The following is a 24,591-nucleotide window of genomic DNA, read 5'->3' as shown; positions in this document are numbered from 1 at the left end:
TGGAAGGGACCCTTAAAGGCTATCTAGTCCAACTACCCTGCAATGAACAGGGACGTCTACTGCTCCTGTATGTTGCTCAGATCCTGGTCCATCCTGACCATGAATGTCTCCATGGAAAGGGCATCCACCACCTCTCTGGGCAACCAGCTCCAGTGCTTTTTCCCTCCTGTCTTTAAGGGTCGCCAATGATGCCAACACAAGGCAGCTTTCCACAGGCTGTTCAAAGTGCTGAACTGATCAGGACCTCCTTTTCCCTGTCTCCATCTTGCTGCTGCCCAACTCACTCCTCTTTCTTCTCTCTTCATTCTCCTTGAGTTTTCTGCTCCCATGTCACTTCTCTTTACCTTGCTGAGTCCTCTTGATAACAAAATGACTATTTAAATAGCTGTAAATTTCAAGAATGCTCCAGAATATCATGCATCTTTACCAGACGTGTTCATAATTTAATGTTGTGTATTATAATTAGCAATTTTTTTCTCAGTTTTGTTCAATTAAAGTTGAATTCCAATTAGTTGTAAAAATAGTAGTCTTCTTACTCAGCTTGGGTTCTCAGACTAAAATATATTTTCAGGTAAAATGTTATTCCATTTTCAGAGATCAAAAATCTTTCTGTGTTAGTCCAGAAGAATCCACTTGGTGTGCAATTTAAGCTCCTTTTGCAAATATGCACTACGCTATCATATTTTAAGAGGAAGGGAGCTATTCTTTATGGACAAAAGCACAGTCAATATCTCTGAGGTACTTTAATGAGATCTAGTCCCAGCTGAATAAATTAAGACTCACGACTGAGTAGAATGGATATACCTTTTTTTTAGTTCTTGAAAAAAGATGTGCTTTAAAAATTAGAAACTTGGAAAAATGGATTTTAAATGACCAAATGCTAAAATAATCTTTTTCTACCTATAATCAAGTTAAAAAAAATCAACAATCTAGGCCTTTTACATCCAGTGGTGCCAAAAAAAACAGGGCAAAACTCAAGGACATTGTAGGAAAGAGTCAACAACTGAATAAGCACAATAACCATGGCAGAAGTCAGAAATGTAATCACACTTCTGATCACTAATAAAACAAACCTTAACGTTTAATAGCTTCAGTTATTAATTTATGGCTGAGGGAAATGGTTCCTGTGGATTCAGCTACAGTTTCATAGAATCGTAGAATCATAGAATCATAGATTCACAAGGTTGGAAACAACCTGCCCATCTAGTCCAGCCGTCTTCTCATCACCATTGCTACCACAAGCACTAAACCGTATCTCGTAGCTCCTCATCCAGATGCCTCTTGAACACTGCCAGGAATAGTGACTCCACCACCTCCCTGGGCAGCCATTCCAGCGCCTGACCACTCTGAGAGAATAAGTTTTTCCTTATGTCTAACCTAAACCTCCTCTGGTACAACTTGCAGCCATTTCCTTGGGACCTGTTTATTTCCTGGGAGAAGAGGCCGAACCCCTTGTCATCACAACCTCCCTTCAGCAAGTTGTAGAGTGTAATGAGGTCTCCCCTGAGCCTCCTCTTCTTCAGACTAAACAATCCCAGCTCCCTCAGCCACTCCTCATAAGATTTACACTCCAGATTCAAAGCTACCTGGAAGGTATTTTTTCTGAGAGATCAATGAGCCCTTTCTGGGCATGTACAGGAGCTGGTTCAGCAATGAGGCACTCAAGGATGGGCATCTCTTGTTCTAAACAGTGACAGCACAGGATCAGTGCTCCTAGGACCTCTCTGAAGCTCTAGAGTGTGCTTGGAGCTGGTTGCCATTGGAACAGTGTGGCTTACTTCTGTTAAGAGGCATTACTAGAGCTTATCACACTGCACTGAACACTTAAGCAACATTTGCCAACAGGGATTTTCACTGTGCAGCCTCACCTCCTGTTTTCAAGTAAATACAGACAGAGAAATTTTGCTGCACTTCTTTTAAAAGGAAAATGGTTTGCAATGGGCTACCATGTGGCAAAGTTTGCTCTCAGCTTACCTTTCCCAGATACTTCTTTTTTTTTTTTCATCTGATCCAGATAAATGACTGGAGCCAGAGAAGTGATCACACTGCGCTGATACTACAGAAAATGAAGAATATGTAGTACACACAGCTGCAACATATTTTGCAAATTCCGACTTTCAGGTTTGCACTGAGCCAATCAAGAGGCAGACCCCCACAAAACCAATGAGAGGTTCATACAAAAAAAAAAGGAACCACAGATAAAATACAGCTGGTCCCTGTGTATTAGCCATTTCCACCAACACTTTTATCTACAGCAAGGGAAACACATGAAGCTAAATGAACCAGTTTGAAATCCTGCCCCAATCCTGTACATTCGAGATGTGTCATTCATGTGTTGCCCACATGTCAGTCATATATCAACCTATTCATGAAAGTTTCCTGCTTGATTTGTAAACTAAAAAAAGGATGAAGTTTAGAAAAGGTTGCAAGAGAACTCAGTGTGTTGCTCTTTTCTGTTTCTCAAATCGTAGTAAATCAAATCAAGTGCAGAACTTTACAAAGAAAAGGAAAATATATGAGTAGTGCCTTCAAAATAGACACTTGAAATCAGGGTAGTTCGCATGGATCCAGAGGATTTATCTTTACCATCCTTCAATAAATTGACTGTTAACATCAGAACACAGGTATTCTTCATCTGTTGGAGTCTATTCAGGGACTTCAGATTTAGCCTGTGAACATTTCACCTTCTCTCAGGAGACTAATTTTTTATACAAATTCTGAAGCAATCCCCTTAAACCCTTTGCAAGCACATCTCCTTTAAAGCTGCCTTCCTTTCTAAGAATTTAAACAAACCAGGAGAAAAGCTGTATTTAACTTCTGGCAGGACATCAGGCCCAGCAATATGGTTATTAGACTCAATGCAAACCTGTCTGCAAATGCAAAGATCCTACATACTACTCTGTGATCTTGGTGATTCCAACTCACTGTCTGAGACACATATTCCTGGAATATAAGGAACAAGACTGTTGTTCATAAATCTGCTATTTTGTCCTGCCATTCAATCAGTGATATCAGCCACACTGAGTTGTACAAGGTAGCCACAAAAAAAGCACAAATCAATCACAGTTATATCCATCCAGAAAATCAAATATTTCTAGGAGAGCTCTGGGCAAACCTGAACTCACAGGCTGTTCTTCTATTTTAAGAGTTCCATGGGACTTCATGGCACCTCATCAGCAGTTGGCAATGATCTTCAATGCCAACAGCAGCCCTGGCACAGTCCTGCTCATGAGGACAACGGCAGGGCAGCTCTGTGACCCAGTGAAGAGTGCTGGAGAAAACTGCCCACCCTCTGCAGAAACTCATGCAAGAGAGCAAATCCCCACGCTAGTATCAAATTCTGATTTCATCATTTTAGTAGAGCCTCAGTAACTTAAATGACTTCAGCAGAACCTTGAAATGCCTTCGCAAGTCTCTTAGTTTCTTAATCATGTTTTAGTCATTTATATTATGAGAGTTGCTGAAGTATGTTCCATGTAAATTCAGACTTGGCCTTCTGTACAGATTCATAATTGGAGATGAGCAGTCAGGGGTGATATAAATAGCTATCACAGCCTAATTGAGGACAGCCTCAGCATAAAGAACTAAAAGATAAGAATGAGACTACACAGAGAACCTTAAACTTCTGATTTAAAAACTAATTAAAACAATTTATTTTGAAAGAAAGAAGAGTGTGATAAGACAGGAAAAGCTCCTCTGAAACAATTTCAAGAATTGCAGCTAGGAGAAGCCTGTCACCCAGACAAAACAAATGGGGTTTTACAGTCAAGAAAGGAATTCAGTAAACATGAAGAGGGTGTCACTTGGCCAATTAGATCAGACCAAACTGAAAAACTACAAAGGTCATGCCAATTATAATGACAGTGCTAGGAGAATTAATTAAAAGCTTGGCAATTGATTTCCTCAAAGAAACAAAAAGTGAAGAAAAGAGAAAAAAGAAATTAACATCAGCAGACAAAGGCTTACAAAGTTTTAGGAGAGAAAAAAAAAGGACACATTAAACTTTTTAGAAATGAAGGAAAAACTGAAGCTATGAAAATGCGCATTGATTTTGCAAGAGATATTCCTCACTTAATGCACTGACAGCAAAGCCTTATCTCTCCTGAAGATGATGCTCCTGAGAAGTTAATCTTAAGACTAGATGAAATCTAGTTATATTAATGGACAGAATATAGTGGATGAGAATTCCATCTCAGTCCCTTATAAGCAAATTTCAGTCTCTGAAAGGGAGAAGTTTCTCACTTCCATTAAGGATCACACACATGGTGATTGCTGCTGTTGCTGTTGATGTGGAAAGTGATAAGAGGCTACAATGTAATGCAGCAGAGGCATGAGACTGATAGATTTGCTCCAACTGATTTCCAAATGGTTCTTTTTTTTTTTTTTCTTTTTTTTTCTTTTTTTTTTTTTTTTTTTTTTTTTTGTAGAACATTATTTTTTATATGAAAAACTATGTTGGTTAATTCTCAGTGTTTTTAATGATTTTTAAAATAAAGTTTACAGTTCTGAGCTATTTGTACTTCTGAGGAAGAAGAAAAGATCAACAGTGACTTTTAGTGTGCTATAACAGTCACTAATTCTGTCTGCAGAGTTCATCAAGATCTTTGGGTGTCAAATTCTGGCAACAACCAGTGGATGAACTGGAGATCTGTGTCAGTGTTTGCTGTTCTAAAATCTGACAAGGAGACTTTTAGATACTCAAATGATATTTTTTATGACAATCAAGGTGGCTTCAAAAAGAACCCATGTGCTTTGAAGAGCTTTGAGGTTATAGATTAATCCCTGGGAAGCCTAGCAGAAGCCAGCACTTTTATTGCCAGCAGAGAATCCTGACTAATTCCTAGGAGGTGAGACTGAGAAAGTTAGGCATGAGGAGGAGGAGACATAAAACCAGAGCAGTCCAAAGGCAGATATACCACATCTGCTATATGTCAATGAAGAATGATTCATTTTCAGTGGGTTGTAATCAAAAGTTACTGGAAGAAGTGCTCCAGGAGAACCTTTGCAATGAGAAAGTGTAGACACTGAATACGGGTATAAAAGGAAATACTACTGTTATTTAGTACAGCAATTACATTTTGTAGAATCCCCTATGATTTCCAGTTCAAAATAAATCATGTGTTGCCTATTTAGGTAAGCAAGATGGATAACTTCAATACAAGGCTATTCATGAAGCGAAACAAAGAACTGAGCACAATCACAGTTCTGAGGTAATTTCAGACTATTAATTACAACAACTCAACTGAGTTAACATGGTTGTAATGGATTTAGAAAGGAAACAGCTACCAGAAAAATAAGATAAATGTAAAAAATCAAGCTTCTTGATTTTCAAAATTTCTTTCAGGGCAAACAAAAGGCAAAGTGTCCCTAGTCAGATGGAAGTACAAGAGAACGTCTCATCTTATTCATCTATACCTGACCTACATACCATGTTACATCTTTTTAACATTAAGTAGCAAACATTAATACTTCAGAGCTTTTCTTTCAGAGAGAATATTCCCAGCAAAGTATCAGCAAAGGCATCCCACTGCTATCACTGGGAGGTGGACTTTTCTAGTATGTTCTAAAACTTACCAGATACCCTTGCATTTGGACTAGGTAATCTTTGACAGTTCCTCCCAGCATAACCATTCTATTCTTGCTCTAGTGAGGCATGAGCCTGAGCTCCACTGATTACTTATGTGTCAGCTGAAAATAATAAACCCCATCAATTTATTGCAAAAAAAAAAAAACAAAACAAACAAGCAAACAACAACAACAACAAAAACTTGTCTTAAAGCAAGGCAGTGAGTTTTGTCATTTCAGAAATGTAGCACTCCAAAATGCAAGTGTGAATCTATTGACTGAAGATGCAAAAATCTAAGAGTTTGTATTGGTTTTCAATGAAAGCATCAACTATTGATTGACAGGACTTATTTCTAGACCTTTTTTCTCTTGTAATAAACATTATAGAGAAAGGAAAACTTTGGAGGTCTGATGTAGAAGAGACTAATGCAGCAGTGTAAAAGGAGAGTACTGAAAAAGGGCCATGTTAGCAACCACCAAGTGTGTATGTGCTGTCTTCATCTGCTCCCAAATCCACAGCAGCTGCACGAAACACACTGGGATTACACTGATTTAGGAGGATGGACTAGATAACCTCTGAACTCTCAGCCCTATTATTTTCTATGATTCAGCAGAAAGAGAAACTCCCTTCTTGTGCAAATCTCAGTTCTTGCAGCTCCAAACTCCCATTTTTCTTTTCAGGTGTCTAAATTATATAAACACAGGTATCTTATCATTAGACATAAACCAGACCCAATGTAATTACAACACAGATCAGTTATCAGCAGATTCTTGTTCCTGCCCCTACTGAGTTTCCTAGAAGAGGAGTGCAGACATATAAAATACACACGATGCAAACCTTGTCACACAAAAATAATAGGAATAGTCACTCTGGTGATTCTGCTTATTGAATTTGATCATATGTAATTTTGCCAGCTTTCGTCATCAAAGGAAGTCCATTTTTTCACATATTATCAGTGTGAGCTAGGAAGCTTTCCAGGAATTTAATAGTTACTGTAGACTCAATGTGTTTAAAAGATCATTCACTTTGTGCCCAACTTTATCTTTATTCATCACATAGTACCTTATAATTACACACACTAAGAGATTTTAATAAACAGATTTTTACTGCTACTGTCAACTTCACCCTATAAAAGATGCATAGTCAGGCTGGCAAGCTTCTCTTTCCTGAGAACTTCTTTTACTAAGTATTGAAGCTGAGACTGTAGAATAGCAAAACCAGATGAAACAGAGCACAGACCAAACATAAAATTTTCCACCATCTTTCCTGACATTGGCAGTTTTCCTTGTGTGACATCATGTGATCACTCATGAGAGTCACTCTGTGATTATTTGTGGTAGCTCTAAATCAGTTTGAGCTGGTTTGTCTTGAAAGACAACCTGCTAGTTCTTTGGGAAAGCAAACCAATGGCATCATAAACTATAAGCTCTCCAGAATAAGAGTAAGCCACGTATATGTTTCTTGCTTATGTCTTGTCTGACAAGTTTAAGAGATCCTTCCCTTCCATTATTTGTAACCACCTGGAAATGATGATAAACTGTTCATATGGGAAGCCTGACAAGGCTGTCAATAATGCCTGCTTCACTCTCAATCTATTCCAAAGAATTTTCTGCTCATGCAAAATTAGACAATGATTTTAATGTTTCTTTTCCCTTTTCTTCTAAGTACTTTAGGAATAAAAAATGAGCCAAAAGTTATGCAAAAAATTAAGTCTAGAATGAACGTATAAAGAAAGTATAGACACAAAACAAAGCTAGCAACCAAAACACTGTATCCTGTACTGAGCCTATGGGCATGTACATGACAGACGCTACTTCTGGCAGCTTGCATATTTTGCACACAATTTATAATTGTAATAATTTATACTCCTATAGTAGTCCTATAGTACTATTATAGGTGCAGAGTAATGCAAATTTAAACCATCACAATGTACAAGTTTGCATCTTGGACATTTAATTCATTTATCGCACGGCTGTGGTGTTCATTTCTGAAGTAAAACCCAGCCTCTGTTAAAATTAATAGGAATTTTACCTCCTGTCTTAGAATGGCCTAGATTTGAGCCTTACGATGTGTGCTTGCACAGCAGAGGGAGAGAAAAAAAAAAGAAAGACCAATGAGATTATTTGAGTTTCATGTTGTTGGCTGAAACGGTTGGGAGTCTGGAGAGGGAGACCTTTCCTAAGCATCTCTACTATTTAGGACTTCTCACCAACACATAGCTAGAAGAAAAGGAAATGCTCCTTCACATGCAGTTACAACTCTTCACACAGAACACTCTCCACAAAAGCTGTCCTGAACAAAAAGTTTTGTCCAGAACTGGGTGTTTCACCAGGGATGTATTGCCTACAGATAGGACTGTTGGACATATGTAGCTGTGCTATCCAGACTACTGTATGTTGAGGAGACTGTGATTTATGTAGCAGTAGATGTGGGCACATTCTGCTTGGCTTTAAGAACGGTGTTGCTCTTAAGTCTAAAATTTGACTGTTAACTGTAATGGAAAAGTCTGGAGATGGCACTCACATATCACCAATGATAATGTCTCCAGCATGTCTTCAAGGGAAGCAGTATGTGTTACTTTCAAGAAAGTCTTATATAAACTCTGAAGCACACAGTGCCTACAAACTCTTCCTGAATGGGAAGTCCATGCAGCACGCTGTGCTTGGAGCACAACTTTGTCTGATTCTGCATCATCTCAGTAGTCTCAGTGTCAGAAGGGACCCAAGATTTTACAACTTTCTGTCATCTTTTGTGCTGAAGCAGCACCTCCTGGGGCAAAGCAACATACAGGCATGACTGATATCCTAACTCTTTTCTCCTAAACAAGTGTTTCCAGGGTAATACCAGCAGCAAAGCTAATTAGTGCTATTTAGCAGAAACAAGGACAGGATAATTTGACACTGCAGCCTGAAAAACAGCTGAGTATCCAAACTGTTTTCTTTCCTTATGTCATGTGTCAATCTGCCTCTTTGAAAATACCGTCATGTAGCTGATAACCCCCATGCATTTGGTCAGCTGAAGTAACTGGGTGAAGCACGCAGGCATATCACCACTCACTGCAGTTGAGTTCAGCAGCAAAGCACTCATGGAGTCAGACTGCAGGCTGCAGCTGAGAGCTGACCTCTTCTGAAATATATCCCATTGTGTTCGTAGAATCATAGAATCACTCAGGTTGGAAAAAACCTTAAGAATCATCGAGTCCAACCATGACCTAACCAAACTACCCCATCAACCCTCTACTAAATCATGTCCCTGAGCACCACATCCAAACGCTTTTTAAACACATCCAGGGATGGTGAGTCAATCACCTCACTGGGGAGCCTATTTCAGTGCTTTCTATACCCTTTCTATAAAAAAGTTTTTCCTGATATCCAACCTGAACTTATCCTCGTGCAACTTGAGGCCATTTCTTCTCATCCTGTCACCTGTCACCAGTGAGAAGAGACCAACCCCGCTCTCGCTGTAAGCACCTTTCAGGTATTGGAAGAGAACAACAAGGTCTCACCTCAGCCTCCTTTTTCCCGGACTAAACAGCCCCAGTTCCTTCAGTCTCTCCTTGTAGGACATATTCTCCAAGCCTTTCACAAGCCTTGTTGCCCTTCTTTGCATCTGCCCCAACACCTCAATGTCCTTTCTTTACTGAGGTGCCCAAAACCAAACACATTACTCAAGGTGAGGCCAGGGGCAGGATTACTTCCTAGTCCTGCTCACCACACAATTCCTGATACAAGCCAGGATGACATTGGCCTTCTTGGCCACCTAAGCACACTTCTGGCTCATATTCAGCCGACTGTCCATCAGCACACCAAGGTCCCTTTCCATCAGGCAGCTTTCCAGACACTCCTCCCCAAGCCTGTAGGGTTGCCTGGAGTTGTTGTGAACAAAACGCAGGACCTGACACTTGGCCCTATTGAAACTCATGCAGTTTGCCTTGGCCCATCAATCCAGTCTATCCAGGTTCCTTTGTAGTGCCCTTCTCCCCTCAAGCAGATCAACACTCCCTCCCAGCTTGGTGTCATCTGCAAACTTACTGAGGGTACCCAATCCCTCATCAAGATTGTTAATAAAGATATTAAATAGAAGCAGCCCCAGTACCGAGCCCTGGGGGACACCGCCCATGACTGGCCACCAACAGGATTTAACTCTATTGACCACAATTCTTTTGGCCTGGCCATCCAGCCAGTGTTTCACCCAGAGGAGCATACGCCCATCCAAACCACGGGCAGTCAGCTTCTCCACAAGAATGTTGTCCGGGGCAATGTCAGTAGTGATACAGAAATGCAAGCATGGGCTGTGCCTGTTTAGGAGCACAGACAGGATCCTCTGTATTTGTTTACATTGTCACTTGCAGGGTGAGGAAGTGATGGTTCTAAGTTCATGAAAAGAAAGCAAAAGTCAGAGAAAAATACGTCAGCGCACACAGACCTGACAGCAGGTATGTGCATACAGTACACTGGACTGGAATCTGTTTCATCTATTCCTGGCTATAAAAACTGGCCAAACAGCAAACACTTTTCCTTTTTTTTTATTGTCCTTCCATATTTGTATGTCAGAACATACAGCTTTTTAAAGGCAGGAGATCCATGAGCTCTAAAGCCTTTAAAGCAGGCTTTTCCACTTCCCATGTTAAACACAGCACTTCATTCCTGCCTCAAAAACTTGCTAGCACAGCTGAGAAAAAATGTTTGATAGAAAGGCATAAGCTCTAAAGATGGGATCAGCACAAAGCATATGGGACAGAATTAAGAAAAAAAAAGCTTCTAAAAATATTTAAGGGAGACTCTTTTTCACTTTTCTATAAATGCCAGTTACGAGCCTTCTTTTTTTTCTTGTTTATTTTGTTTGCATTGCTTTCATTAATTACATCTTTCCATCATTTAAATGGCTGCTATGTTCCACATTATTTGAGCACCTTTTCCTCTTTCTATCCACCTAATTTTTCTTATTTCATTTCCACAGTGTCCTTGCATTTTCAGATGTCCTTAAGACTCCTTAGGACTGCTCACACCCTGAAATGTGCCTGCCAGCCTCCTGCCCTGGAGGAATGGGGGGCGGAGGAGGGGGGATGGATTTCCTTCTCTCCTCCCAGCTTCCCAACAGATGCAGACAGTGGTGGGTGAATCCTTCCTCATTTCCTTCTCCCCATTATTTGGTCATTGCTCACATGCCATTTACTGGTAAAAGCACCCTCACTTTGGCACTGACAGTATGGACACTTCCACTCACAGATGGTGAGAGAAAAAAGCCAAGCCACAGAGGGATTAGAAGTACTGTTTCTTACATAATTATTTTGAGATTTGAGCAGTTGGTGCAGCAAGAAATCAGCCACATGACCCCTTGCCTGTTGTTTTCCAAAGGGGCTTCTGCCTGGGTGCTGAGCACAACAACCTTATCTTCAAGCAGGAGCCTGGATTGTCAAGTTTCAGTGGGAAAAAATAAATATCTACCTTCTGTGTCCTTGACTGTAAAATAACAGTGTTTTGCAGGGCTAGGTGCAGAAACAGGCAGCCACTGAGTGGCTCTGTTTGTGGGACAACAGACAGCTTTTCCAGACACTCAGACCCTCTCAGCACATGCAGAAATACTTATAGGCTAGCATCACTCTCAGTGACATACAGCAAATGCCTTTACACAGCAAGTGTTGAACAGCGTGTTATGCAATGTGACATCGGGCACATGCCTGGTAGAAGGGGTGAAAGCAAAAACAATGTTGCAGCTGGGGCTTGTTTCAGCTGAAGTGGCAGAGAAGTGTGATTGGCAGTTCTCCCTGATGTGGCTGGGCAGGGACTGCTTGTCATTCTTACAGCTGGTGAGATGAACTCCTGTGACACCTCTTACTGAGGGACAGGTACCACACCTCAAGTAACATGCAGCTCTCCCTCTGATCAGATATTGTTATCATATTATGTAGATATGGATGTATCAGGCTGGACCAGGCTCTGAGCAACCTAATCTAGCTGGGAGGGAGGGAGTTGGACTAGATGATCTTCAAATGTCCCTTCCAGTTCAAACAGGGTTGGTTGATTCTCAGCTGAACATGAGCCAGTAGAGTTCCCAGGTGGCTAAGAAGGCCAATGGCATCCGAGCTTGTATCAGAAATAGTGCAGTCAGCAGGACTATGCAGATGGTTGTCCTTCTGTATGCAGCACTGGTGAGGCCACACCTTGAGTACTGTGTTCAGTTTTGCACCCTTCTCTACAAGAAAGACATTGAGGCCCTGGAGTGTTCAGGGTTCTGAGATTTTTCAGTCTGTAGAAGAGGAGGCCCAGAGGGAACCTTATCACTCTCTACCATGACCTGAAGAGAGGTGGTAGAGAGGTGGGTTCAGCATCTTCTCCCAGGTAGCAGTGATAGGACAAGAGGGAACATCCTCAAGTTGTGAGAACTTCAAGGGGAGGTTCAGCTTGGATTTTTGAAAGAATTTATTCTCAAAAAGAGTGGTGAGGTACTGGAACAGGCTGTCCACAGATGTTGTGGAATCTCCATTCCTGGAAGCATTTAAGAAAAAGAATGGGTTTAGTACTTAGGGACATGGTTTAGCAGGCAATACTGATGGTAGGTGGACAGCTGGACTAGAGGAATCTTAGAGGTCTCTTTCAACCGTAATGATTCTATGGTTCTCACCCATCTTTCCGTCAGCTTAATTTCCCCACTGGTATCACCTGGGGACTTCTTCCTCACAGAGGCATATATCTTAGATCTGGAAGAAGTCTTAAAGTTAAAATTTTGTTATGTATGCACTGTAGAGGTGGGGTTGAAATAAAAGTAGTCAGCCCAGAAGTCCTACATGCTATCTTAACCCACACTTTCCAGTTAGTAGGAAGCAGCACTGTACATTATTGTAACAGTAAAAGGATAGGAAAACTTCAGAGTGGAAGAAAAGCTCAGGAAACAGGCCAGCAAACAGATTCTTCTTTTAAAGTTGTTCCGAGGTGTGCATACTGGGCTATATAATATTTGGTATAGCATCATGCAATGGGGTGTGCACTGAACTCCTTCCAGGCTGTGCTAGCACTCCATTACTAGCAGGTTTTACATGTTGATAAAGACAAATATACCCTACAGTGATGACCTCTTGAACTAAGCAGTGTTCAGTGTGCAGGACTGCGTTGGCACAAGGCAATTGTCAAAATGTTTCTCTGTCCTCAGCTGTCTAATTGCACTCAGGGAACTGACAAAAAGAACAACTCTCATCAGCTGCTTTCTACCTAGCACAGAGCAGGCCTTCTCTCACCTGATAATTCTTGGTCTGTCTGGGGAAAATTAATTACATGAAATAATTACAATTCTACAAATCTCACCATTCAGAGTTGTCTCTGCTGCGCTAGAACTCTAGAGTACCAGGCTTTGGGCAAATGCTGCACAGGAGAGGAACTGTCATCATGCCAAGCGAAGAATGTGCTTTATACCATCTCCAAAACTGAGAGTCATAAAACCAGCAGGAGACAAAGACTCACAGTGTTAAAATTATGGCATTTACACATGCTTTGAAGTTCAGATGCACATTTGAAAAACTTAAGAACCCCTAAGTTCATCAGTTCCTTCTTCATCCTTAATTCCTATTACATATGGAATATTGTTTGGCTTTTTTTTTTGAAAGCTCTCTACTTTGTAAACACAGATAAATCCGAAGTTACCCCACAGAAACTCCATTAGCATCCAAACACTTTTGAATCTCAGAAATTTCCAGTTGTACCACTTCATCTTTGTCTCTACAACTCATTAAAACCTGTCTTTATTTTCCTGAGAGTCAGGTTGATTTCCTTTCTCCTGTGAGTTACATACCAACAACCAGATTTGAGAGAAAGACTGAATTGTGGTCAGAATCTGCCTGGGACTCTGGAAATCAGCATTTCTGTTCTGCTTTACTAAAGGTGAGCTTTGTGATGTTGGGCAGATCATTTACTATTTCTCTGACCCATTTTCCTTCTCAAACCTGATGAAAATAATATTTCCATGCTTCACAGAAGAGTTATAAGCATAAATTAATTCATATTTATGAGGTACTAAAGGAATTCTGATGAGTACCATAAAAACGCTGACTTACAAATAAAGACCTCTCTGTGTTCTGGCTGTCCACTGATATAGCTGTTTTTCTCCACTTCTTAAAGTAAGGACTTCTTTTCCCAGAGTAATATTTTTCACTTGTGACACTTCTTGATTTTACCTCAGAACAATGAGTACTTGTACACTGCAGTTGCAGTGATTATTTTTATGCATGATGTGCTATATATGAAGTTTCGGTGTCCTTTATAGCCAAATAGAACAGAAGAGTTTCTTTTTAAGATTTATTTTTAAAGCCTGTGAAAAAGCAGCAGACTTACAGCTGACAAGGGCGAAGCATGGCACCTTAATACAAAAAAGCAGAGGGAGGATGGGAAACAGAAAAGAGCACTGCTTATGATTGCCATTCAATCCTAGGGAGACTCCCATGATCCAGGATGTATAAAGTGCCCCTTCTTACTGTATCTGGAAGGCAGGTCTTTAGTGGGCTTCTATAGTCCTTTACCAACTTTGTTGGTGACAACAACAAATAAATAAACCAGAGTGAGGAAGCAGAGAAAAGCAGTCTTACATTCTTTCCCTTTCATAGATGAACTTGAACCCCGTTGTTGGCACACAAGGTAGGAAATCTTTAGCAGAATCTACAGTGCATACATTGCACCGTAGTGCTTCCAGTAATTGGTGCAGTCCTACCTGAAGAAGGGCTGTTCCTATGGGGAATGAGCAGCAGTGCTGTCACAGCCTCCTCAAACCTGTGCAGTGCTTGGATCAATCTCTTTTTCCATGCCTTGCCACAGGGCAAAGAGCAACGTCTGCTTATTGCTATGAAATCTGACTAAGGCCTATTGCAGTCGTGTCGAGTCAACAGAAAGGCTTGGGAAGGCTTACAGTAATGCAAAAAGTTTATCTTTCACTCTCTCAAAAAACAGAACAAAATAACAGTTTTATCATCAGCTTTCCAAAGGATATCACATATGCAAATTAAGATTTTTGTTGCTTGAATGCACTTATTTCTCAGTGTATATTTATGTTAACATTCAAGTACTGTATAGCTATACCATGCTATTTTGAAGTCTGCATGGCTAAAAGGAAGTCAGTATATGCGGGGAAGGAAGTTTCCCATTGTGCAAAGCAGCTTTAAAATGTCTTGAAAAAAGAAAGTGATTGAAAATCCTTCTTCCTATGCTTGAGCAGCATTAGGAATAATAGGAAGCTGTGGGGCATCATTCAGAAAAGAAGACTGTTGTGTAAGTAAGACCCTGGTAACAGGATTCAGGCAGCCCTTTGAGTATTCTTGCCTTTGAATGTCCTCAAGCTGGACGAGAGGAAGAAGACAGCATTTTAAGCCATATACTGCCACTTGCAGGTCAAACTAAGTTCACGTCAGTTACACATGGCACAGATAGAAGCCCATAAATGCATATACATGTAGTTCAGGCTTTCAGAGAGGGATTTGACAGATGCACTAGAATTTGACATCCTCTCCAGACAGTAAATTTGAATGAAGCTTGCTTTTGCACCTGTGAGGAAGCCTTTAGCGGCAAACATCTCAGTAAGTTGGATTGCATGCATGAGTTACTGGCGGAGAAGCAGAATCCCTAGATTTTCACAACACTGACATTAATGCATGTTGAGAAAATGCTCTTGAACAGCCAAACCAATTGATATTATTACATGCAGCCAGTTCAGGACTGCATCAGTGTGAGTCCTGGTCTGGGGAAAAGCACTCGTGCTTTCACACCATCTCTGCCTCACGTCAGAGCACTTCTTGCACTTGGTGCACACCCATGCTGCCATTGGAAAGCTCTGCACTGCTCCAAGCAGCTACTTTTCTGAAAGAAACAACTGTGAGGCTACCTGTGCCAAGGGCTTGGCCAGAGGAGATGCAGCAGTTCAGGCTGTGGGCATTATCCAGGCACTGTTCATGTAGCAAGCACTGGATAGTGAGCAATCAGAGGGGAAGGAGGGCAGCAGACCTGTCACTCCCAGAGTATCATGCTGCTAAGAGATTTCAAAGCTGGCAGAAGGACCCAGGACAGAGCCAGAGTGACCCTAGTTCAGTATGTCCCAGTTGGCACGGACCCCAGGCTGAGGTTCAGAAGTGTCACCTCGAACGGCACTTTAAAGCCACTGGCTGAATTTGAAGGATGGAGGATTGGTGCTCTTCAAGGCCTAAGAAACAAAACACAGCAATGCTTGCCTCAAAGTCTTCAAGCCAATGTACATTTGAAGAGAATTCAAAGAGTTGGACCTAAGTGATCTTTGAGGTCCCTTCCAAACAAAGCCATCCTATGATTCTAAGGTTTTCGAGGGAGTCACAGAGAAAATTAGGTTCAATGCAATGTATGTAAGAGGTGGCCCCCATCTCGGAGTAGAGGTGCATTCCTGTTGGTATTTTAAATTTGTAATTCATCAGCAGAGCCTAAATTACCCTGTAAAGATCATATTACCGCATAGCCATATTATGCCCGCATGACTTCATCACAATAACATCCCAGTCATAATTTGGGCTGCTGTAAAAAGTAAAAAAGTGTGAGATTATGAAAACATTAATTGCTTTTCAGGCAGCAGAGTGACCAAGCTCTGCACTCTTGACAATATGGGATCTGTTCTCTTGTTAGTGCACTGCTGTACTCTTACATGCTCCAACAGTTGGGAAAGAATTCTGTTAACCTGTGAAAGGGTGACTGAACCTGCTCATCTTTGGATTTGGAGTACACAGACAGCTTATATAGGGAAGAAATAGATATGTCTGCTGTTCCCACTAAGCAGTTTGAACAGCTGAAAAGCAAGGAAGCTTAAATAGCTGCACTCAGCAAATTAAGCGGCAGTGAGAAAACTGCTCTGGAATTAATTGGTTGTGGTAACTGAACATGCTCCTTGATGTAAAACTTAATTGCTCCACTTTCAATAGATTATATGCATTTCACTGGACTTAAACTCAAAGTCATTACTCCTTTCTTTCAGATCATTTCATTCTTGCATTTTTGTAATTAGGGATTTTGTCTGAAGCATCTTAAAGTAGTTAAAACTTGTTTACATTTGTATAGGCTGCTCCCTGACAAGTTTTAGTAAAAGGTTTTGCTAATTTGTACCACAGGTTAGGGGGAAAAAAAAAGCATCTGTTTTTCCTAGGAAAAAGACAAAAACAAAACAACATAGAAAAAAACTCATCTGTGAAAGTATATGAATAGAAGTGTGTTATATGCATACAAATACGTAGGTCACTCTGAAAGTTATGCCTCATTTATTTCCATGTAAAATGCAACAGATACAAAGAGCACAATAACACTATTGGATGGTGTAAATTCTCAGCTACAAAACACTGTTTTTTAAGCCTCTGCCCTTAGCTATGCATTTTTGCCAGCAATGAAGGAGAGCCTCTATGTCACACATGTAAAAATCTGCACCAGCAGAGGTGAACCATCGTTGCTGTCATCACTGCTGAACCCTCCCCCCCCCCCCACCTCACTGTGCTCACACCCAGTGTTTTGTGTGAGCATTCGGCAAGCTTTGATGAATGTCAGTGGGCACCATTTCGTCAGCATGAGGAATTTGGTAACACAATTCCACATCAGACATTAATCTGTCAGACTGCCCCTCTGCTGCCATCTGTCGCACAGTAACAATATGCAACGAAACAGTGTTGGGAAGGTTCAACTGCTGCTGCTGGACCAACAACATCCACCTCTGATGTCTTGGGCCAACATAATAAAGCAAGGGGCATTAGTTTCTCAGCAGCTCTCATACATTTTATTCATTTAATGTGATTGTAGTATAGTATTCATATTTCTAAGTGTTTTGGCAAACTTATATTAGCAGAAGAATTAGCAGAATTAGCATTACAGCATCTAAACCTAAATAGTAGCATTAGTAACCTAAGCTTGGGTTCTTGATTTTCTACATTTAGTTCTTCTACAAATATATATATATATATCCTTGGAATCTAGTGGGGCAAATGTATTAAGCTGTTTAAAAAAATGAACAAACAAAAAACCCACAACATTTTAAGAGCACAGGAAAAGGATATTTGAATTTAAAAGCTTATGTATTTTTAATCTAGACCTTACAGTCTATTTATTCCTTCAAGTCTGTCAGCCCCTCAAAGGTTGAAACATCTGTAACTCAATCAACTAAGGGAAAGACTGGAGCATCCTCATTGTAACTCATTGTAACAAAAAGTGCTGTATGCAGTATCTCTGATTAAGAGGGACACAAATTATGTAACCATAGTTGCTCAGCACACCACAAAGTTCCATTAGTGAGCTTTGGTTGCTTTTAGGAATCTCAGATCATGTCTGGTTTGATGTCACAGGTAGTGGAACAGAGTCTGATTTCCATGACCAAAGGAAAATGACAACAGGGTTAATTAAACCAAATCTTGCTCTGTAACCTGAGGATAAGTTTGCTTCCTGGTGCATGACTGAAGAATTTATTTCTCTAGAACCTGAAATTTCTGAAACTGTTTTTTACTTTTCTCCTCTTAAAACTTATTTTTTCTCAATCTGTTATTTCAGAGTCTAATACTGGGTGGCATTAATGAAGCAAAAGGAAAAATTTGTAAGACAGAAACTGAAGGATTTTGAATCTTACAGTGATATGCGATTGAGGAAGTTTTAGGATCATATGAGGAGCCCTGAACACCTGGAAATCTTCTTTAATGTCCTTTGGTTGCTTATATAAATCAGGCATAACCAATCAGAAGAGGTTTATTTCTAAGGTTCCAGTAGAACAGACTCATTTTTGAAAGATACACTGTGTGCACCTCAGTCTGTCACCTACCATATTTCATCTGACCTCAGGTCCTGTTCAGCTCCCCACCCTTAGCACAGAGTCAACTGTTAACCTTCAAGGACACATCAGAGTTTGCAAGAACTCATAATTACAAGCTTCGGTTTTTGTGCCATTCATTCTCTCATCTCTAGCTTCAGACACTGCACAGAAAATACTCTACCTCAGTAGCCCTGTAACCTTGGAGCCATATATTTCTGTGAAGTTAAATTTCACAGGATTTTTGTGCCATGGAAGGAGGGGCTGCCACTGACTAGAGAATCTGTAGCACTTGCACGCAGGACAAAATAACGTGTTGAACAGATTTTTGACAGAGGCTTTCCCTCAAAACAGACAGACAGACAAACAAACAAACAAAGGAACACCCAGGTATATGCTCCCATTTGTTACATAGATAAGTAAAATACAACACTTTTTTATAAAGTGGAAGAAATGCAGAGATTTAACATCAGAGTTCCCATTTGAACTACAGAGGCCACAAATCAAAACACTGGATTCACCCTTAAAATTTTCTTAAATTCAGACCAAGATTATAAATATCAATCTGATCTAACATGCTCAAATTACATAAATGAAGGCTAGTGCCAAATAAAGATGCAAATAGGACATGCATTAAGAAAAAAATGTTTCTGAAGGAAAGTTTTAAAATTTCAATAAAATAGGCTACTTGGGTGAATATGCCCACAAAGGAGAAATGTCTTAGCCTCAGGAAAATGTTTCAGAGGCAATTCTTATGGATAATACATAATTTCATGGGCACTGTTTAAAAGTAATTTAAAAAAACTGCGTAGCATGCAAGTGACATGAGAACTTAAAACCCTGGTTACCTGAGACTAGGAAAAACTATGGAACTCTTCCTAGATAGGTTAGGAGAAATATAATTCGTTCCTGTACAGAAAAGATCTAATGATTCCCTCTAGTTTTCAGTGGCTATAATAAGGTATCTGCATTTGTTGAAGGGAAGAGCCACAAAAGGTAGGAACATGTTTGGGTCAAGGAACAGTTTCATCCTTCTCTGCTCAATACAAAGACATTCTCACAGTTTGGTTACTCATTTCTTGGACATTTTAAGTTAGTTGTTTTACATCAGTTGTTACTTTGAAGACCAGTGTTCGGAACAATTAAAGAATTCTGTTTTTCACAAGCAGTTCAATGGCAAAGAAGCATTCACAGATGATACCTATCACACCTCCTGTGTTAGTAGGGCAAGGCTTTTTGATAAATATCTTCGACTTTCCAGTCAAAAATTTCATTAGTGTATCAAGACAAAAGAGTAGAAAAAGTATTCCAGGACTGAGCAGGGTCATCAGTTGTTATGCATGCGGTGCTGGTCTTACTTCAAGGCTCACAAATGTGCTAGTGTACCAGCTCTTGCTAACAGGAATGTCAAGTTCAGTTGTAGTTTTTCTTGTTCAAGGGACATGTCTGGAATTTCATGTGCATACAGAAGTGTCTAAAGATGAAGAGAACATATCTTAAAATACTCAACTTTTTTGTGCAGTTTGGAACCTGACCCCTGGTATTTGAATGTTTTATTCTTCTGGATAATTTATGTAATTCATCTTCCTTGTAAGATTCTTCTGCAATGTTCAGAGGGCTTCCTGTACCCAGCAGAACAACAAAGCTGAGTTCAGGCAACATCTACTTGGAGAAGGGAAGAGCCAACTCCTCTGGATTCTCCTCTTTTCAGTGAACATAAACACAGAGCAAAGACAAAGATATCTAATCACTCTGCACACTGAACCACGCTGAACCCAGCTGGATCTGTGTTGGCTTCTGAAGAGCCCATTAGGTACAACTCCACCACATCACTCTGGGTTTGCAATTACAGTCTCTAAGTCTGCTTTGGACCAATGTATCTTCATTCAGTAGCTGATAAGGATCAACTAGTTCCAACCTCTGCCTGGGCAAGATTGTCAGCCACCAGATGAGGCTACCTAGGATCCCATCCAACCTGGCCTTGAATGCCACCAGGGATGGGACAGACACAACCTCTCTAGGCAGCCTTTTCCAGCATCTCACTACCCTCTGTGTAAAAAAATTTCTTCCTAACATCTAACCTAAACCTCTCCTCTTTTAGTTTAAACCCATTACTCCTTGTCCTACCACTATCAGATCATGTAAAAAGTCACCCCCCCTATTGCCTGTAAGCTCCTTTCAAGTACTAGAAGGCAGCAATGAGGTTTCCCTGGAGTCTTCTCTAAGTTGAACAAGTCCAGTTCTTTCAACTTTTCTTCATAGGAGAGGTGCTCCAGCCCTTTGATTACCTTTGTGGCCTCCTCTGGACCCACTTCAACAGCTCCAGATCGTCCCTGTATGGGCAGCCCCAGACTTGGACAAAGTACTCCAGATGGGATCTCAGAAGAGTAGACTAGAGGGGGGCAATCACCTTCTTCTCCCTGCTGCCACCCCTCTTTTGGTGCATCCCAGGATACTGTTGGTCTTCCAGGAAACATTTCCCAATAACACGTTCTCACAGTTAACTGAAATTCCAGGGGTAAAAGGAGTGTATCCACATATTAATGACATATAGGAAATGCCACCTCTGCCTCTGACAAATATCCTTTAGCCGGATGTATAATTTTTCTCATTAGCAAACTGAGAAAGTATGTTTTTCTGTTACAAATGCAAATGTAACATTTGCGTGGATCAGTAAATATTTTTCCACTGCAATGTACACAGACCTGACAGTTTGAATCTGACAGGAATTGCAGTGATAATTATGCAAATGCCATACAATACCAAAGGAAAGTAGTTTCTTAAATACTAATGTGGGAATTTTTATGTTACAATTATTATAGCAAGATGCATAAGATTAGAAGTGTACTGACCATAAAATGTCTCTGACCAATCTATTCTGCATGTGTGGTAAGGAAAAACTCAGCACCTTCTTTTGTAATTATGGCCACAGTATTTATTATAAATTATTCTTATTAATCTGCCTCCAGGTATACAGCTATGCAGTCCATCCATGAGAGCTCCCACGGTTCTGTAATGCCCTGCAGACTGCAAATTGCCAGGATACATCACTCTCGTCTGCCACTATCACTGCACACCACACAGGGTTACTTGAGGCCGTTCTCGCTGTCAGTCTGAAGGAAAACATGTTATCTATAACAAGAGCACTGTGGTTTTTCTGTGCCATTTAAAGTGCTCAGGAAAATTTTTTATCACATTTGTATGGCTGCAGATTAAAAAGGCTTCAAGTGCATTTCGTATCTAACAGTCAGTTCACCATAGAGTACAATGAACTCCACACCACGAATGTTAAAAACATAACAGTTCTATTATTGCAATAATAGACCATTTAGAAACTGATCTCTTGCGTGGCTGTCAGCTGCAGCTTGGTGCTGAGCACAGCATTAACTGCTTCTTCCTCAGTTCCATTAGAAACTCAGTTTCTTGTCTGCTCCTCAATGTTTAGAAGACCTGGCAAGTCACAGCAGTGCTTGTTTCAACATTCATTACATCCGGGATACCTACTGAAGACGTGCAAACTGAGCATCCATTAATAATCCCTTTGAAGATAAAGTGAACGTTTTTTACTGAGGACCCTAGAAACACAAACAAGAATGTTTACTCATGATTTGTTCTCTGACCCTATCATGCTACTATGATTAGGTTTCCAGCATTTTAGACCACAACTGACAGTAAGAGTTGTCACACTGTCAGGCCATTGCAGTGTGGAAGGCATCATATACTACACCATAAGTGGTGTGAAAGGTGCAAACGTGAGTTCTGCCTCAGGCTGTAAAACTCAGAGACAAGGATGAGAGCAGATTGACAAAGAAACTGACCCATGCTTCAACACTTCATGTAATCTTGCTGTTATCTAAATTGTCCTTCATCAAGGAAAACTGGCTAAAGGTTGTCATGACAAAGGAACAATAAAATAAATAAATCAATCATGTAGATGTTATTATCTTTACTGCATTCATTCTGTTAATAATTATCTCCCTGCCAGTTGATGTCAGCAGCAAGTTACAGAACATGGGCAGATTTTTCATCTAAATCCTACTATTCTATTTATATTTCTTGATCACTCTTCCTGAACCATCCTACAAGCAAGATTTTATGGTTATCTTTAAGTTTTTAAGGCTAACCTGCACTGGCAATAAAAGTGATCCTTAATACAAAAGTATCTACGAGGGAGCAGGACATACTCTAAATTAAACTTTATAGCTTCCTTTAAATCTACACTACAGTTCTTAGAAGTACGAGACAATTTAATAGAACTTTCTGGTAAAAGTTCATACAGTATGAATATTACCTGGGTTATACAGTACAGAAAAATTGATTTGACAAGTAAGATCATCCTTCTTTGCATCATGTAGGAAATATCTTCTGGCATGTTCAAGGTGAAAGTTTTCTTTCACCTTTTACAAAGGAGTGTGCTAGCCCTCAGCAATTTTCAGCAGGGAGTATACAGCCTGTGCACGACTCTGGCATTCACCTCTGCTCAGCTGTCTTCCTCCCCTTTGGATATCAATCCCCTACAGCAACGTCTGCTGTAGCCCCACAAGCAAATGGCACCCAGCGCTCATCACCTGTCCAAAGCACAAGTTTCCTGTGCTGCAGCTGGAAATTATCATCCCATCATTATTATGTCCTACTCCAGCCAGAGGAAAGCTGAATGGAGAGAGACGATATTTGCCAGTTCTCTTTGCAAGCCAGGACACAATATGGCACTTCAGAAGTGAGAGAAGGAAGATACTGCAGTTAAGTGATCTACTAGAAATGTATAATATAAAGAACAACACATGAAAATAGGTACTGTAAATACCCAGATATCTACTTAGGTACTTCCCATCTCAAAATCCAATAAAATGCAGTAGCCTCACTTATTTGCTGTCAAAAGGAGTACAGAATCATAGAATCACCCAGGTTTGGAAAAGACCTACTTGTCATCCAGTCCAGCCACCCAGCTAGCAAAAATAGTTGTCACTAAATCAAGTCCCTCAACACATCTAAATGTTTCCTGAACACATCCAGGGTTGGTGACTCCGCCGCCTCCCTGGGCAGCCCATTGCAGCATCTGACCACTCTTTCAGAAAAGTAGTATTTCCTAACATCCAGTCTGAATCTGCTCAGGCACAGCTTGAGGCTGTTGCCTCTAGTCCTATAACTGGTTACATGAGAGAAGAGGCCAAAGATGCAATAATAAGTGATAGCCTGCCATATTAGCCTGATTACTGCTATTTAAGAAACACATCTACGATAAAGAAAAGGATCACATTACTTATGTTAATAAAGGGAGGTACTTGCCTAGTTTCTCAATGTGTGTTAGTCTGACAGATTTCTATGTAAACATTACATGTTGCTGAAATCCTGAAAATTGATGTTTTCTGCAATTTTTTCAAGCTCAAATGGGATCTGCAACTGAGCAGCTCATAACTGAGACATTTTTCTGAGTTCACTTATCTCTTTAACTTTGAGACTGGACAATGATTTTCCATCTGATTTTCCCAGTCACTTGAGTTCAACAGTAAAAGAAAGCAATTAAATGTTAAGCTGTGTAGGGACCTTGAGGTCATGAAGGTATTGTCATTCATTGAATAGAGATAGAATAATGTTGTTTGAATACAGGTGTGCCTAATAGAGCGGTGCTGTAACAAATTCTTCACTGCAGCATCAAAGCAAGATAGCAGTCATGAGATTTGTCTGATTATGTAACTCCTTTTCAGAACACCCGAACTGACAAACGTGCTCCCAGGCACCTTGGAGCAAACTCAGCAATATTAGCATACAAGAACTGTTGCCTCCACACAGCCAATAACAAATAAACATTTCTATTGCTTTTAACAACTTGCAGACAGGTGAAGATCCCATTGATTCACAGCATTAAATCATACCAGTTTCTGTGAAGAACCTACATCTCTTTTTTTGAATAGAAAATTGATTCTAGCTTTTTACTCCTTGACAGAACTGCACTTCAACAGGAACTTTATGTTTATTGTTCGATGTTCTTGGCGTCTCAAGTGATGCAACTTGTGACAGCACCTGACCTGCTTTTATCGCAACCATGAGGCAAAAAATGCTCTTTGAGACATCATCTGCACTTCATTCAGGTGCCTTTTGATCGAAAGAATCTGAATTGTTAGATTTTATGGTATATGATGAATTTTTTTAGTGCTGCTGTACTTTAGAAGAATGGGAATTACTCTTAGGGATGATTGTTAAAATCTTGAAATAAACTAATTAAGTAGAAGAAAACATATGCAAGGTCAGAA

The sequence above is a fragment of the Lagopus leucura genome, unplaced genomic scaffold (genome assembly GCF_019238085.1).
Source record: "Lagopus leucura isolate 7727_CA_CO unplaced genomic scaffold, USGS_WTPT01 Super-Scaffold_100004, whole genome shotgun sequence".
NCBI classification, from domain to species: Eukaryota; Metazoa; Chordata; class Aves; order Galliformes; family Phasianidae; genus Lagopus; species Lagopus leucura.
Note: the sequence above shows the minus strand (reverse complement) of the source record.